Source organism: Haliotis rubra, unplaced genomic scaffold, assembly GCF_003918875.1.
Source record: "Haliotis rubra isolate DU_JTF1 unplaced genomic scaffold, ASM391887v1 Scf300, whole genome shotgun sequence".
Lineage (NCBI taxonomy): Eukaryota > Metazoa > Mollusca > Gastropoda > Lepetellida > Haliotidae > Haliotis > Haliotis rubra.
In genome coordinates this window covers 212,155-221,821 of record NW_025766970.1, presented here as the reverse complement: position 1 = coordinate 221,821, position 9,667 = coordinate 212,155, and positions in this window count along the sequence as shown.

Below are 9,667 nucleotides of genomic sequence, written 5' to 3'. Positions count from 1 at the left end.
AATTGGGATACGATGACATTTGTCAACCAAGTGAGCGAGTCTGACCACCCGATCGCGTTAGTCGCCTCTGACGACAAGCATTCTAACCTGGATCTTCATGTGTCCTGTCCAGAGGAAGGACCCGTATTGGTTCGAACCCTTCCCGTGTCAAACCACACGTTACAAGATGGTACTTGCTGTTACCCTGCCCTATGAAACCCTGATGACCTTTCCATAATTTTCCCCATTTGAAAATGAATAACCATGATAATAACTAACACTGCCAAAACAATTCTTGATATAGCAAACGTTTGTACCTCAGGTTTCTACTGATTGCCAATGCTTACTCTACATCCCAAACCGGCTCTACACACACAACGACTTTATTTACAGAGATCATTATAACAGAACAAACTGATTTATGAAGCATGACCTTTACTTGTCGACAAAGGCCGAAGCTCAAGACAGCAGAGATCTTGAATCCAAAAGATACTTCAGTTCATTTTCACACGTTTTCACAAGAGTTTTCAATGGTCTTTTATTAATCTTTCAGGACAAAAGGGGGAGGGCACCCCCCTGCATCCCACCCCAGTTGATTGCATACAACGTGTCCTTACAGAAGACATAACCCTCCCTCCATTCTACCTGTGATCGTAGGTTCGAATCCTTGTTCATCACGATTATATTTGTAGGTTTTCCTGCACCACACCCATGGGCGCCATCACAGTAGTAAACATGTAACAACCAGGCGTGATTGGCAAGCTGTCTAAGGCGCCAGGCTAGTGATCCAGCGAGCTTGAGGTGCCGGGATCGAGTCCACCTAAGACTGGGTGTAAAAACCTTTGTGTGCGGACACTTTCAGCGTTGTCACAACCCCTAGTGTACAGTACACAACCCTGTGCACTTTCAAGAACCCACGAATCCGTTGGTAAATGACCAGATGATGGCCACATGAATACGTGCAAACACCTAGTTGCGGATACAGCAACGTGCAGTAAATTTGGATAAAGTAATGTGACTATGTGTCCCAGTCCACCCAGCTGTGAATGGGTACCCCGTAAAGATGGGAAAGTCACATTAACTCGGTGCCACTAGTGGCTGCAAGAGTTGTTTGTTCCCCAGGGAGTTAATACTACTAATATTGTCTGTTTTTATTGAGCTGGGTTCCATCCACAAAGGTGCATGCTCAAGGCGCTACAATAGTCACAGATAAGAAGTTCACGGGAGGAGATAGTTCGTAGGGATAGAACTTTCAAAAGAGAAAGGTTTTTAGGTTGGTTTTGAATGTCTCAAGGGTGGGGGATTCTTTAATGTTCTGAGGTAGTGGGTTCCATAACTGAGGTGCTGCTACTTGAAACGATCTGTTGCCTTAGGATTTTAGTCTTGAGTTTGGTACTGCAAGTAGGCATTGGTTTTCAGACCTTAGACGTCGTGAAGGCTGGTATGGTGAGATCAGTTCCGATAGATAGCTCGGTGCTATACCATTCAAACAGTGGTAGGCAAAACACAAGATCTTGAAGCTGATCCGGGCTTCTATTGGTAGCCAATGTAGGGACATCAATACCGGTGTTATGTGGCATCTTTTTGGTGCACGACTCACAATACGAGCTGCCCTATTTTGTACCTTGAGTTGAGATTAATAATACGTTGAGATTGACATCCAATGATCGAGGGAAAAACAAAGCGCCTGTGAGCAGCCTAGCTGGAACTCGGCGCCATGCAATAACCACCCCGCTTCGCTCCCCCCGGTGTCCTCCCATTTGTGAGACACATTAATTAATGGTTCAGTGCACACAGGTGGTGCTTCCCCATCCCTACGATGAAAGTGGGAACAGCCCTGTTGCTGAAGAGTACCCGCAGGAGTTAATTAACACAGAAGACATTGTTCATTGAAGAGCATTTATTGTTTTCAATATAGAACAAGTTAAATACTGAAATACTGAAAAAGATTATCATTATATTTACTCAGGAGAAATAGTTCATTAAATATTGCATTATGATTTTTTATTCCCAATTTTGATGATTTGCGTTATTTTGATGTTTGTGTGTCATCACGTAAATCTGAGTAGGTAAATTAATTTCTCTTTCAAATGATCACAAAGTTACCTACACAAAGTGTTTATTTTTTAAAGCCATTTACCTGAGTAGGTTAATTACTTTATCTTTTAAGCTACCTCCACAAGATTCAGTTAAATAGCTAATCCCTAATTAGCTGGGGTTAATCCATTCTATTAGATAGGGGAGTAAGGTGTATTTTCTTTGCTACTTACTTTCTCCACTGTCTCACAACTGGGAGTCTCACAACTGGGAGTTCTCACAAATGGGAGTAGACCCATATTGACATAAGCGTTGTCATCGACACGTATTTTAAATGCAGAGTAATGAAGGTTTAATTGCAAGTACAAATTCACAACATGTATTTTGAAAACCAACTACACACATGGCGTTGCTGTATCATAATCACCATCATCATCATCATCATCAACGTTTTTTAATATCCCAAGTCAGAGCTTTGCAACACACGATATGTCTTATTTTTGAAAAGTATTGTGTAGAATATATGTTATGTAGAATGTAGTGTAACAAATCGTTAAAGACTCTTTAGCAAATATGTTGGGGCCTAGTTCAGATAAATGTCCCTTAATCATAGATCGTGATACGGGATTTGGATTTGGTTATATGTGCACGTGACTCACGGCGATATATTTTTTGAAACATTTGAATCACATTACGGTCGTTTGTAACGTTAGAACGTCCAGGCAAAGGGATGTGCTTCTGTGGTGTGATGTTATTGGTCTTTCACGGCTCTTTTTCTCCAGGTACGGAGACAGCTTGCATGTATCGATGGAGTCGCCCCGCGATACTCGACAGTCCGCACGATGCGCATACAATGATGTCCAGATCCAGTGTCTCAGATTAACGCAGACAACCAAGTGTTCAATAGTTCGTCGTTGAAAAATATTACATCAATCCTTCCCAAATACAAATCCACCTTTCTGTCTTAGTAATACGTAATTCAACAAGTACAATTTATCAGGGAAATCGATCCGTAATATAATACAAGTACGTTGTTGTGGCCGAAGGTCAGCTGACATGGTGATGACGTTGCGTTCAAGACTGTTGGACTGACGTGGCTGCTTGACTTGGCATGTGTGGATGAGAAACGACAATGTGTAACTGCTCAAAAACGTCAAGTTTCACATTGTGTTGTATCGAATTCAATCCATGCTTATACTTTTCAACATTTGCTTACATGTTACTCCCTAGGGAACCAAGACTGATTATTGTCTGCACTATTACCCACCAAATGAGCGTGTGTTGTCCTCAACAACTGAAGTTAATTACGCTTTTCACAGAATAATATACCAGTAGGTCTATCAGAAACTCGTTGCCTGTATAATACCTATGGTTGAGTTAAATCGTAACGTCACATGGGCAATGTTTCCGACACCTGGCATAAGGTTCATCTCCTATAGGTTGGTTAGCTGTTAGCTGTTAGTGTAGGTGATATCACGCGCGCAGTGAACATTAAAGTTAGCGTTCCAGGGACTCTCAATACACAAGAAAAACAAAGAAATGTGAGTCGTCGTCTGATACCGTAGTCATGGTAGAAATTTAATAAATAAATAAATACGTTTAACATTAGCAAGCCATGGTGAAGCATACATATTATTTTCTAGCATTTGTGATAAAACATTGTGAATTATAACTGACATTTTATTTTTATGTACATTAGGAGCAAGTTTAAACAAAACTGAAATTATTCACTTTTTCATATATACAGAGATAGGAATTCGTCCAGTCTCTCCATAGAGCATTTAGGAAGGTGTGCTCTTGCGTAGTTTCAGGACAGATTTTATGAATAACCTGTGAACATTTTCTAAAATGTCTATATTTGAATGTCCCCACACCTTGCAACCATATAACATGATTGGTAGGATCATGCAGTCAAAACATTTTAACAAACAATCGATAGGAATGTGGAGATTTCTAACCTTTGAGGGGAAAACACTACTTTTTATGCTTGGTCGTGGAGTTGGCTTTACGTCACATCGGCATTATTCCAGCCATATAGTGACGAAATCAAGTCTGCATTCATAAACATTTTCAAATGAGTTTTATTTTAAAAACATTTATTCATGACATTGTTATTTAAAAACAGAAAATGTCATAGCATTTAATTTCAAGGCACTCAATTCGTTATTCGCATTACATAAAACTCATGGGCAAAAGAAAGTATAGGTCATTTTGAAGATCAGTAAAACAGAAACAACAAGAGATTTGGATTATGTAATAGATGTAATTTGTAGCAAATTCATTTGCACTTTGCTGTGTGTACAAATCATCACCTGGTTGAAAGAACTGAAAGGTGACATTGACATTCAAACAGTCAGGGGGTAAATACCAAAGTTACAATGATATTCCTTTGACGAATTGCGCACACAAAAGACAGAAAAGTTTGTTCCAGAACGATCACAGCATCAGTAGCGTGTGTGTCCGCCAGCAGTTTCGATGCACACTCGTGCACGTCCTCGCATCGATGACGTCAAGCGTCGGATGACGTCATTTGGCAGTCGCTGCCATTCGTCCCTCAGTGCCACTTCCAACTCTTGTCTTGTCTGTGGAGGGTGATGACGACCACAAATTTGTCTTCCCAAATGATCCCACAAATGCTCGATCGGATTCATATCTGGTGATCGAGAAGGCCATGGTAGAACATTAACGTTATTCTGATTAAGAAAGTTTCTCGTCACTATTGCTGTATGGGGAGTTACTGGTTGATTATTCAAAAAGGTAAGACAACAGGCTGCAAGACTTGATTTCGGTACTCGTTAGCATTGAGATTCCCCTGAATGCATGCTGCTGCTAAACGTCCACGCCATCGCCTGTAAACTCTGTCGGCCGTCATTTTTGTGTAGACAAAACCGACTTTCATCGGTGAAGAGGACTCTATGCCAGTCACGCACTTGCCAGCGGTATACTCGTCTTGCCCATTGCAGTCTGTCAAGTCGATGTTGTTGTAGTTAGTCTCATTCCACGGAATGGTTGATAGCAACGTATTCCACCTGCTCTCAAACGTCTGAGGACAGTCCTTCGACTGATGCGACGTCCCAACGCTGTTTCGGCTGTTGACGTTACCGTAACAAATCGATTTCGGAGGTGTATCAGGCGTATATGGTGATCTTTACGTGCGCTGGTTACACGTGGACGTCCACTCCTCGGCCTGTCCTGTGTTGGACCTGTCTGTCTGAATCGTTGGAGGAGTCTTCTTATTGTCAGTGCCGTACAACCAAATCTTCTTGCAATTCTGACGTTCGTCGCTCCCATATCGGACATCCCTATGGCCCTCTCTCCTGTTCTGCCGTCAATCGTGGCATACTTTTCATCTGTTTTCAGCAGCTGTGATATGACGGGACCGATGCATGAAGAGGGACGTCACACTTGCTTACCGTGTTTTACTGCATAAATGTACATGAATAAAATGGTTAATAAAGCAAAAATGACACTCAAGCAAGTGTGTCGTATGACTTACCAGTATACGAAACTCGTGCAAAATTATGCATTGTATTGTGTTGTATGTAATACAAAATTATGTATTGTATTGTTTGTATGTAATACAAAATTATGTATTGTATTGTGTTGTATGTAATACAAAATTATGTATTGTATTGTTTGTGTAATACAAAATTATGTATTGTATTGTGTTGTATGTAATACAAAATTATGTATTGTATTGTTTGTGTAATACAAAATTATGTATTGTATTGTATGTAATACAACATTATGTATTTATTGTGTTGTATGTAATACAAAATTATGTATTGTATTGTGTTGTATGCAATACAAAATTATGTATTGTATTGTGTTGTATGCAATACAAAATTATGTATTGTATTGTGTTGTATGTAATACAACATTATGTATTGTATTGTGTTGTATGTTATACAAAATTATGTATTGTATTGTGTTGTATGTAATACAAGATGATGTATTGTATTCTCTTGTATGTTATACAAAATGATGTATAGCATTGTATTGTATGTAATACAAAATTTCACACTTGTTTCGCCCTATGATGCACCTGCTAGTGTAATAATCTGTATATCTGTGTTAGGCTAATCATGGTACTACGTCATCATTTGATGGAATGACTACGGTATGGTGTGTTCACTACTGATTGTGCTCTCATGACTACGGTGTGGTGTGCTGGCAGTCTCTACTGATTGTGCTCTCATGACTACGGTATGGTGTGCTGGCAGTCTCTACTGATATGGTGTGTTCACTACTGATTGTACTCTCATGACTACGGTATGGTGTGCTGGCAGTCACTACTGATTGTGCTCTCATGACTACGGTATGGTGTGTTCACTACTGATTGTGCTCTCATGACTACGGTATGGTGTGTTCACTACTGATTGTGCTCTCATGACTACGGTATGGTGTGTTCACTACTGATTGTGCTCTCATGACTACGACTATGGTGTGGTGTGTTCACTACTACTGATTGTGCTCTCATGACTACGGTATGGTGTGTTCACTACTGATTGTGCTCTCATGACTACGGTATGGTATGGTGTGTTCACTACTGATTGTGCTCTCATGACTACGGTATGGTGTGTTCACTACTGATTGTGCTCTCATGACTACGGTATGGTGTGCTGACTACAGTCACTACTGATTGTGCTCTCATGACTACGGTATGGTATGGTGTGTTCACTACTGATTGTGCTCTCATGACTACGGTATGGTGTGTTCACTACTGATTGTGCTCCTCATGACTACGGTATGGTGTGTTCACTACTGATTGTGCTCTCATGACTACGGTATGGTGTGTTCACTACTGATTGCTCTCATGACTACGGTATGGTGTGGTGTGTTCACTGATTGTGCTCTCTCATGACTACGGTATGGTGGTGTTCACTACTGATTGTGCTCTCATGACTACGGTATGGTGTGTTCACTACTGATTGTGCTCTCATGACTACGGTATGATTTGTGCTACGGTATGACTTCAGTCACTACTGATTGTGCTCTCATGACTACGGTATGGTGTGTTCACTACTGATTGTGCTCTCATGACTACGGTATGGTGTGTGTTACTACTGATTGTTAACTCTCGGTATGGTGTGGTATGGTGTGTTCACTACTGATTGTGCTCTCATGACTACGGTACGGTGTGTTCACTACTGATTGTGCTCTCATGACTACGGTATGGTATGGTGCTGACAGTCACTACTGATTGTGCTCTCATGACTACGGTATGGTGTGGTATGGTGTGCTGTGTTCACTACTGATTGTGCTCTCATGACTACGGTATGGTGTGTTCACTCACTACTGATTGTGCTCTCATGACTACGGTATGGTGTGTTCACTACTGATTGTGCTCTCATGACTACGGTATGGTGTGTTCACTACTGATTGTGCTCTCATGACTACGGTATGGTGTGTTCACTACTGATTGTGCTCTCATGACTACGGTATGGTGTGCTGGCAGTCACTACTGATTGTGCTCTCATGACTACGGTATGGTGTGTTCACTACTGATTGTGCTCTCATGACTACGGTATGGTGTGTTCACTACTGATTGTGCTCTCATGACTACGGTATGGTGTGTTCACTACTGATTGTGCTCTCATGACTACGGTATGGTGTGTTCACTACTGATTGTGCTCTCATGACTACGGTATGGTGTGTTCACTACTGATTGTGCTCTCATGACTACGGTATGGTGTGTTCACTACTGATTGTGCTCTCGGGCGACTATGACTACGGTATGGTGTGCTTCAGTCACTACTGATTGTGCTCTCATGACTACGGTATGGTGTGCTGACAGTCACTACTGATTGTGCTCTCATGACTACGGTATGGTGTGTTCACTACTGATTGTGCTCTCATGACTACGGTATGGTGTGTTCACTACTGATTGTGCTCTCATGACTACGGTATGGTGTGTTCACTACTGATTGTGCTCTCATGACTACGGTATGGTGTGTTGGCAGTCACTACTGATTGTGCTCTCATGACTACGGTATGGTGTGTGATTGTGCTCTCATGACTACGGTACTGATTGTGCTCTCATGACTACGGTATGGTGTGTTCACTACTGATTGTGCTCTCATGACTACGGTATGGTGTGTTCACTGACTGATTGTGCTCTCATGACTACGGTATGGTGTGTTCACTACTGATTGTGCTCTCATGACTACGGTATGGTGTGTTCACTACTGATTGTGCTCTCTCATGACTACGGTATGGTGTGCTCACTACTGATTGTGCTCTCATGACTACGGTATGGTGTGTTCACTACTGATTGTGCTCTCATGACTACGGTATGGTGTGTGTTCAATTGTTCACTACTGATTGTGCTCTCATGACTACGGTATGGTGTGCTGGCAGTCACTACTGATTGTGCTCTCATGACTACGGTATGGTGTGTTCACTACTGATTGTGCTCTCATGACTACGGTATGGTGTGTTCACTACTGATTGTGCTCTCATGACTATGACTACGGTATGGTGTGTTCACTACTGATTGTGCTCTCATGACTACGGTATGGTGTGCTGGCAGTCACTACTGATTGTGCTCTCATGACTACGGTATGGTGTGTTCACTACTGATTGTGCTCTCATGACTACGGTATGGTGTGTTCACTACTGATTGTGCTCTCATGACTACGGTATGGTGTGTTCACTACTGATTGTGCTCTCATGACTACGGTATGGTGTGTTCACTACTGATTGTGCTCTCATGACTACGGTATGGTGTGTTCACTACTGATTGTGCTCTCATGACTACGGTATGGTGTGCTGGCAGTCACTACTGATTGTGCTCTCATGACTACGGTATGGTGTGTTCACTACTGATTGTGCTCTCATGACTACGGTATGGTGTGTTCACTACTGATTGTGCTCTCATGACTACGGTATGGTGTGCTGGCAGTCTCTACTGATTATGGCACCGATGATGGTATGAGCCAAACCAAGTCCATGTCTGTAATACGTCATCTCTTATACGTGTAAGCAGGTATCCATATCAACCCTGCCAGAAGCTTTGAAAACCTCCAATAAAGTTTGAAATGGTAATCATCGGTAGAAAGATGTATGTTTGCTGCTCTTGCCTGTACCTACACGGTGATGAGTGGTTTCTGTGGAGAATTCACATCTTCTCCTCATCTAGTACTATAGCCTTCAAGGGAAGAAACACTTCCGGGAAACATGAGCGAACCACCTCCAAGAAGGTTTTTATCCTTGAAGTCAAGGAAGACTATATCATTTAGTGTGTTCACACCTTTACACCATTCCTGGTGAAAATGTGTTAGTCTTATTTCCCATTCCCATACCACTGGGAGATATAGATATTATAGTACTGTCGGAAATAGAAAAAAACTGTATTTTCTCATTTATCTCTACAATTTATGTAGTTGATATGTGAAAGTGTGAAATATCTATTAAACTAAGTTCGGCCTAACTACAGTCTCAGTGGTAGAGAGATAGGAAACGGAGAAAAGGACTTTACTGAGGAGAAATTAGTGCAGAAATGAGCAATGCTGTTTTTTTCTAAGTCCAAAAGACTTATTTGGAACAGACCATCGCTTTATGCAAATTAGTGTGCGACGATATTGTATTACAAAGGACACTTTTTAAATGCCCAATTTGAAATTAGACGTAGATTCATTATAAACGATAG